Below are 9,089 nucleotides of genomic sequence, written 5' to 3' on the forward strand. Positions count from 1 at the left end.
TATCACAATGAGTATTCCACAGAAATATTCAGGCACATGACATGTGACACATACGTACACAACAGAGCTCAGTGTCTCCAGCACAATACAGATGACAATATATGTAATGCTAGGTGTTTTAGGGTCGGCCTTCCGTCCCTAGAGCACCTAGCGAGTAGCTGGGTTCTCTTTCTAGACCGGAGCTTAGGCAGATAAGAGAGAGGCAGGACACAAAAACTCAAGGCAACACCTTACGTGTGTATTGCAAAATCTTTCACAGGAACGAGCAGATGTCACAAATACAAACAACTGGACAATTATAATCCTTGGGCTGCAGATATGGAATAATAGTACTGGTATCACGCAAGATACTGTACAGGACCAGATTGGTTAGGGGGAACAACACTTGAGCTAGACACTTATGTTGGCGGGGGAGTTTAAATTTCTTAAGCACGTGGTGGTGGTTGTCTCAATTTCGTAGTGTTATGCTTGATGTTTTTAGACCGACTTCTCGTTCTAAAGACACCAGCGACTGAGCGGGGTCCTTTTTCTAGACCGGAAATAGAACACTTACAAGGGAACAGGGCATAAAAACTCGGCAGTACACCTTAACAGATCTATTGTCTCAGTTCAATTCCCTTTCAATATACATACAAAGATACACTGAATATGGATGGGGTAAAGTGACAGGTTAATTAATACTAGCTTAACATATCACATGAACATGGTGATTATGCCCGAGTCAATACACGAGAGAATATCACATAGCCGTGGTGACACGGTTCATACACTCAGTCTCTCTGGACTGTACGTGGTAGGTTGGTCTCTTTGGCCACACGCTAGGATATTACTATGGTTCTGGGGTGCTTAGACATATACACAGTACCCTGAATAAACTGGAGTAGAGACCCTTATGGGTAGTGTTTCTGTTTCACTATTTTTTATCACTTGCAGTCACTTTCACTGTTAAGTCTTTACCACGACACTGGTATCTGGGGGCGTCGTCACTGGGCTGCTGAGGCCTGGGTTTAACTGAGGTGGTGCCCGGGAGTGGGAGGGAGCCCTTCCGGGGAGCCCTCCTGGAGGAGGCACGGGACAGCTCTCGGGGGCCTCGCGGCCTGGGCACGTGTCCGGTCTGGGGTGCAGGGAGGCTCTTTCCTGCATGGGCCTCGACCTGGTAAGGGGCCCTCGGGACTGATGCCGAACAGCATCTGGAATTGGGCCTGCCACTTCTTGCTCCTGGCAGAGTGCTGACGGTGAGTGGGGTCAGAGCAGTCCCACCTTGGGGTCTGCATGCTGGCCCTGGGAGGCCTGGGACTGCGGTTGCCTCTAAGTTGGGGAGCCATCAGGGGTTGGCTGCAGCATCTTGCCCATGGGGCGTCCGTCAGGATCTGGCATCGTCCAGGGGCAGGCTGTAGGGCATGAACCCTGCCTTTGGCAACAGGACCTCGCCACCATTCCTGCAATGGCAGCACCTCCAGGGAACCACACCTAGAGGCAGAGAGAGAACGGTGTCCCATGCAGCCAAGGGGTGGAGAGTGAGCCGCACAAGGGACCTTCCCCTCCAGGAGAACCCTCAGGATTGTAGATGAAGGGCGTACAGTGGCCGTCCCTTTCCCAACGCGTACAGTGGCCGATGTCGCAGTTCCACAGCCCCTTGGGGTAGCCACAGAAGGAAGTACAGTGGCCGTTGCTGTGGGGCTGCTCCCGAAGGAGAAAGAGGAAGATGAGGGACATACAGTTGCCGTTCCCTCCCCGGCGCATATAGTGGCATCGCCATGGGTCTGCCTGCCCAACAGGAAGTAGCTGAGGGAAGCTCAGTGGCCGTACCCTCCCCGGTACGTACAGTGGCCATTACTGCGGGGCTACTCCCATAGGAAGAGGTGGATGTCGAACGTACAGTGGCCGTTCCCTCCCCGACGTGTACAGAGGCCGTCATCGCGGTTCCGCTCCCCCTGCCTTTGCCTGTTGGTGTGCTCTCAATAGCTGCCACACTGAGGCGGGCCGCAGATGTGGCTGCAGCAGAAGGATGTACAGTGGCCATTCTTTCCCCAATGCGTACAGTGGCCGTCGTCGCGACTCTGCAGGGGGAAACAGCTGAGGGACGTACAGTGGCAGTTACCACCCTGGTAGGTACAGTGGCTGTTACCGCGGTGCTACCTGGGACTGTATCTGGAGCAGTCCCACCCTGATCCTGATGAGGGCTGGTCTGGCCGAGAAGTAGTGTCGCATTCCTGTGATGTCGTGGTTGGGCAGGTTGAGGGGAAGAGGGACACAAGGTCAGGGTGCCCTGGCACCCGTCTTGCTCTGGGCCAGAATCGCACTCACCTGGCCTGCTGTGATGTCCTCCTGGGGTGGGGGTAGTCCTGGGGCTCCATAGAGGAGTGGGGGGTCCGGCAGCAGGGGCGCGCGTAGTACCACTGTCCGTGGTAAAGAAGTCACGTCCCCATGACTGGAGGAGATATGTACTTGTAGTGGAGGTCTGGTGTGTAGGTGTGATGTGTTGGAGGAGGGCGGTCCAGTGTTGTGTTATGTGGTTGGGTTCTTCGTGAGGGTTGAGTGTGATGTGGAGTGTGGAAGTATGTGGAATGTGGTAGAGGTTGCAGAGGAGCTGGTGTGTCCCTCGTACTCTCTGTCCCAGTCTGTGTGGGGGATGCCATACAATCCTTTGGATCCTCATCTCTGGTGGTGGTCTTGGTGCGAGGTTGGTAGCTGTATGCTGGCTAGGGGTGAGGTCCTCGGTCTTTTATGGGGGAAGTTACCCTGGGGAATTTGGTCGGAGGAAATTTCCACCTTGCCTGGTGTAGGCTGAGTGTGATGGGGCTAGTATTGGAGGTGTGTGTGGTGATGTTGGTGAGGTAGGAGTGGGTGTAGGGGTGTACCTGGTTGGTGGGCATGAGAGGCGTCCAGATCTGGTGGTGGTGGTAGTGAGGACGGGCGTGGGAGGTGAAGCTGTGGAGGCATGTGGTGGTGTGGGCATCCTGTTTTGGGCATGGGCAGTTGTGGGTGTTGGTGAGGGGTGGCATGTGTAGTGGGCGTGGTCAGTAGCTAAGGGTGGAAAGATGTGGATGCTTGGGCGGTGCGAGGGATGGTGAAGGGGGGATGAGGGTTGGTGGGGGTGAGTGTCGTGGCGGTAAGGTGTGGGTGGTTGTTCCCGCGGTGCTCATGGCGGGACTTGTCACGGAGTGATGTGTTGTTGGTGTGTTGTTAGGGGTACGGGTTGGTGATTGGAAGTTGTCAGTTGGAGGAGGTGATGGCAAAGTGTCCATTTGGGGTGTGCTGGGGGGGAGGGGAAGTTCGTGATGTTCCGGAGTCAGAGGATGTCGGTGGTGGGTCATGTAAGGATGCAGTGGGAGAGGGGGTTGTGGCAGGTGAGGTGGAAGGGAAGGGTGAGAAAGAGTGGGAGTATGAATCAGTGGGTTGGTTCTTGGAGGGAGGGAGTTTAGCACTTTGCGGCAGGAGGTGTGTTGCACGCGGTGTGGCTGGATTGTATTGTCAGTGGGTTGGAAGGAGCACACGTGGCGGTTACGGTACATGTGCCTATGCCTGTGATGCTGAATGATAACTTGGTAAGGGTTGGGGACTTTGACGATGGTGAAGGGGCCTTCGAATTGGGGAGATATTTTACCTGGGGTAGGTAAGCGTGACACGACGACAGTCTCCCGGTTTGTAGGGGTTGGAGGTGACTGTGTCTGGCTGTAAATCTTGTTGTTTTTGAAGGTGGACACGACGACAGAGTCTCCCGGTTTGTAGGGGTTGGAGGTGACTGTGTCTGGCTGAAAATCTTGTTTTTGAAGGTGGTGGAGGCACCTCTTGAGATGGTGTAGAGGGTCAGTGGTGGAGGGTGCAGGAGGGGGTTGAAGGTGTTGGCGGAGGGGCAGAAGGAGTGGGGCTTCCCTGAAGACTCGCTCATGGGGGGTGATTCCATCATCCCTAGGGCATGTGTTCAGGCCCCGCTGAGCAATTTTCATATGGGCTGGCCAGTCGTAATTGCCTGTTTGTATAATCCGGGCCCGTACCTGGTTAAGGAGAGAGCGATGACTTCTCTCGCAGACACTATTTCCTTGGGGCCAGTATGGGGAGGAGTGTGATACTTGGTAGCCGAATAGATTGGCTAATTCATTCCATATTTTGCCCGCGAATTCTGGTGCATTATCAGAATGTACGGCCTGGGGGATCCCAAAATAAGGGAAGACATGGCGGACCAATGCATCAGCTACTGTCACTGCGTTATGTTTTTTTGTGGGGCAGGCGATGAAGAATTTGGAGTGTACATCAATGAAAGTAATGATGTATTTGTAGCCTGCTTTGGGTGTTAGGGGCCCAACTACGTCAACTGACAGTAATTGCCATGGTTTGTGTGCGGTGATTTCTCCCACAGGTCCTGCTGTGTGCATGAAGTCTTTACCCAAGGAGCAGGCTCGGCATGTTTGGATGATGTTTTTGGCGATGGTGGAGGGGTTGGGCGTCCAATAAATGTCGTTGAAAACTTCTAGTAATTTTTTTGTGCCGAGGTGGGTGCTGTTGTCTGCATGGAAGTGAAGCATGGTATCGTGTGCAGCGTTGGGGTCTAGGATAATGTGGCCGTCTTGGTTAAACAGGTGTTTGCCGTGTTGATATAATTTGGCGAAGGTGTGTGGCGGTATCAATGGGGGGCGTTGCTTGTCCCGCCACATTTGGATGAGGTCTGTGTTGGAGCAGATTGAGTTGATGGGTAGGAGGGAGAGGGCGTCTCAGGTCGGTATAATATTCCAAAATCAAACTTCTCAAGCGCTTCTTTCCATCGAATCAGTTGAGCGCTGGTGGTGTTGGACTGTTGCAGCCACTGAAGAGATTGATCGTCAGTGATGATGACTACATGGGTGCCTGAAATATAGGATCGGAAGTAATCTAAAGCCCAAATAATGCCCAGGCACTCACATTTAGTAGCAGCGTAATTTCTCCCTGTCTGGTTGAGGGTGTGGCTGGTGCAAGCGATGATGTGTTCCCGTCCATCCTGCACCTGGGCGAGTACTGCACCGGTGGCAATCAGGGAAACATCGGCGTATAGATGGAAGGGTAGGTTGTAGTCGAGGAAAGAGACAATTGGGGCTGAGGTGAGTTTGTTTTTAAAATGCAGTAAAATGCCCCTGAAAGCCCCCAGACACCCCACAAGGAGCCCACAGATGAGCAACGACAGCGCGCCGGGACTCGGACCGACATCAGCATAAGTCCACCCGGGCAGCGCGCCCCTATGACCCGGAACTCGCCGCCACCACCATAGCAGGAATACCAGACTACCTTCTGGGCAAGCCTACCCCCAACCAGCTTCGGGGTGGAGCTGTTTCTCCAGCTCCTGCCAGCACCCCTGAGACGGCCTGTAGCTGCTCAACCCTAGCTAAGGAGATGGCCTGTAGCAGCTCCCACCTTCGTCAGGAGATGGCCTGTTGCCGCTCGCCCCTCGATGAGGAGACGGCCTGTAGCCGCTCTGAGGGTAATAAGAAGACGGCATGTAGCCACTCCCACCTTCATCAGGAGACGGCCTGTAGCTGCTCCGAAGGTGTCCTTCCTGAGATGGCCTGTAGCTGAACCCTTCTGAAGGAGACAGCCTGTAGTTGCTCCTGCCTTCATCAGGAGACGGTCTGTAGCCGCTCCGAAGGTGTCTTCCCTGAGACGGCCTGTAGCCGCTCACCCCTCCTGAAGGAGACGGCCTGTAGCCACTCCGAAAGTGTCCTCCCTGAGATGGCCTGTAGCCGCTCAACCCTCCTGAAGGAGACGGCCTGAAGTCGCCCTGAGGGGAACCAGGAGACAGCTTGTAGCCACTCCCACCTCCGTCAGGAGACAGCCTGTAGCCACTCCAAAGGTGACTTTGGGTTTGCTGGTAGCTGCTCACTCCCTCAGGCCCCAGCCAGTACCTGGACCTTGGCGACTGCCTGTAGCCACGCCCCCAGGAAGCCACAGCCAGTAGCCAGGCCCTACGGCAGGAGACGGCCTGTAGCTGTTCCTGTCTGAAGTTGACACCTGCTCCTTGACCCACAACCCAGAGGGAGTCTCGAGCCTAGAGGAGTACTGGAGAGGCCCCTTGGTCTCCCCCGGCCTCTGCTCCCTACAACCAGATCTGGAGGAGACACACCTTGCGGACCCCGATGCAGGCTGGTGCAGCAGCCCCTTTCTGACAGCGCCGCCAAGCCCTGGGGACTGCAGCCCTCGTGACCCCCAGACTGCCCTCAGGACTCCCGGGCGGGAACTCCCCACACCTCGATGTCGGAGATCTTCGTCCTCCATCAGGAGCCTGAATGAAAGGTTCAGGCAGTTATTCGGCCCCAGTCCTGAGGGCCACACTCCCGTCCCCAGCCCCAAGAGCACGGGACCCTTCATCACCCACAACCATGGATGAGAACGGACGCCCCTGTGCGTGATCCCGTGGCTTCTGGACATAGAGGCCCCATGTGGAACCCAGCCTCATCAGTAGTGGAACTGTGACACCCCTCTGCCCTTGTACCTGACCGCCACGACACTCGAACCCGAAAGGAGTGACAGTGATAGTACAGTGTCTGTGACCTAGTGATATAAAGCCAGATCAGTGAACTAACCCTCTAATGGAAGTCAGTGATAATACCAAAGTGGTGGGGTGAATAAGTGACAGTGTAACCACAAATATGGCCACCCAGTGAGAGTCGAGTCTATCAGAGTGAATACGCTACCACCAGAAAATACCTCCTGATACTAAGACCATATTCAGACCCCAGTGCCAGTGAAACACCAGCAAGGAATAACATTAGTAACACCACGAATATAGAAAACCTGGACTTCCCATAATTAATAACACTCTGCCTCAAGTGCTGTTCACTGTGACCCGAGCAGTATCCTGCACGATACTGATAACCCACATCTAGACATGAGAGTTTGTAATTGCCAAGTGTATCTGTATCAGTGACATCTACTTGTTCACCTGTCCAACTTAGTAATACACGTGTAAGGTTGTTGCCTTGAGTTTTTGTGTCCTACCTCTCTCCTGTTTGTCTAAGCTCCAGTCTAGAAAGAGAGCCCCGCTACACACTAGGCGTTTACAGGACGGAAAGCTGGACCTGAAACACCTAGCATTACACTGGTGGACAGCAGTGATTCTTGACCCGGGCATACGAGAGAGGTAATCAGGAAATACTGGAAAAATGGCAACCACACCACATATGCAATTACCTACTGTAAGTTCGACCCCCAACAGTATGATGTTCACACATACCTGGCAATTATTAAACCTTTGTTAGATATCTGTTTCGAGGATGACAAGCAGAAAATTGCAGTCACACTCCCACTGCTGGGCAAAGCAGCAGCTAATATAGCACCCAAGATCGTCCCGGGGCTCACCTGGCAGAATTTAACGAAACTCGTGATCCAAGCCATCACCCCATCACTAGGGAAAGTGGTGGCGCTATCCCAACTGGATAGTTTAACTTTCGATGGCAACTTAGACGATACTTTAATCCAGGTGAGACGCCTGGTCACTGCTGCCTACCCGGAGGCAGATGATGAAACCCGGGAGCAACACACTTTTAATACTCTTCTGAGAGTGCTCCGCAGGATAGTCAAAGAGCACTTTATGATCCATGACCCGACTGGAGACATGGATAAGGACGTTCAACTGATACGACGCCTCCTGACCTCCCGCCCTGCACCCCAACAAATCAACGTGGTAAGGAAGTTTCCCACAAAGATTCCGGCTCCTCCAGTCAAGCCACGTCCGCCTATGGCCCGTACCAGCCCCACCTCAGCACCCAGCACGCCTAGGGCACACCCCACCCACCGGCACCCCACCCACAGGGAGAACCTCAACCTCATCTTAGTGAATCCCTGGGAATTCTCTGCATGCAGCTCCAGGTGCCCACTGGACGATATCAGAGATCAGTTAAAAGCTGCACGACGGAAAACTACCACCCCAGGCCAACACAAAGTTTCCTCTCTTGAGGATGAGGTAACAGAGGAGGAACCCGCACCTGTGGAGGAGACCTACCCCGGGGAACAGGAGCCGGAGCAAGAAGAAGGAGGCCCCAGACAGTTGGATTTTTAGGACCGCCCCCACACCTTCTCACAGTGGCAGGGGCCATTTCCCCCAAATATTACCCCCCAGTTTACCACAAGATGAAGCTGAAACGGGTGAAATCCAGACTTCTGGTCGATACGGGAGCAGCCAGATCTTGCCTATATAGCCGCTACTTCTCCTGTCGCAAATCAACCTTTGGCCTGCTCTGCCCAACAGCTACTCACCTTGTGGATGCGGGGGATGGTCTCATGCCTATCTGTGGGGAAATACGGGCCCTTAGAGTCGACACCCATCAACCGATGTTGACCTAACACCAATTCATAATATTCAACTCTTCCTTCCGCAATTATGACGGATACCTGGAGTTGGACCTGTTGCAGAAGTTAGGAGCCACCATAGATTGCTGCAACAGACAGCTCCAGTTCCATCAATTACCCGACCCCCCCCCCTCGGGCCGTCTGCACCTGCACGCCATGGCCCCAGCCGGAAAACTCTGCTCCCCCCCCCTTCTTTTCCTGCCACCATTTCCTCTGTCATCACCACTCCCCCCCACCATTAAGCCTGGGTGCCCCTCAACCGGCCCTCCAGCCCTTCTGTCCTATTCTCCCCACTCCTGCCTCCCGGAACCCTCTCGGCCTGCCTTTTGCCCCCAACTCTCCTTCCCCCGTATCACACAGCAGTCCGGATTGACAACCTCGCCCCCTCGCCCTTCACCCTCCCTAAAGGGCTCATAATCGGAGAGATGGAGGAAGCCAAGCCCTGCACCCGTTCCCCCTCCTATTTCCCCGCCCTCCTGCCCCGTATCCCCAACCATCTCTCCGCGCACCAATAAGACACCCTCCGCCGCTTACTCCTGGATTTCCAGAATGTGTTTGTGGCAGGACCAGCCGACATTGGACACACCACCTACCTGGCTCACAAGATTCATACAACGGGCCCACCAATTCGACCGCCATCCCGACAGAAGAACCCCAAACAGCGGGAAGAGGAAGACCTCCAGGTACAGGAGATGATCAAAGCTGGAGTCGTCTCCCCCTTCACCAGCCCCTGGTCCTCCCCCGTCGTCCTCGTGAAGAAAAAGGATGGCATG

Source organism: Coenobita brevimanus, chromosome 76 (genome assembly GCF_032717465.1).
Source record: "Coenobita brevimanus isolate Jiangsu-jjx chromosome 76, ASM3271746v2, whole genome shotgun sequence".
Taxonomy (NCBI): domain Eukaryota; kingdom Metazoa; phylum Arthropoda; class Malacostraca; order Decapoda; family Coenobitidae; genus Coenobita; species Coenobita brevimanus.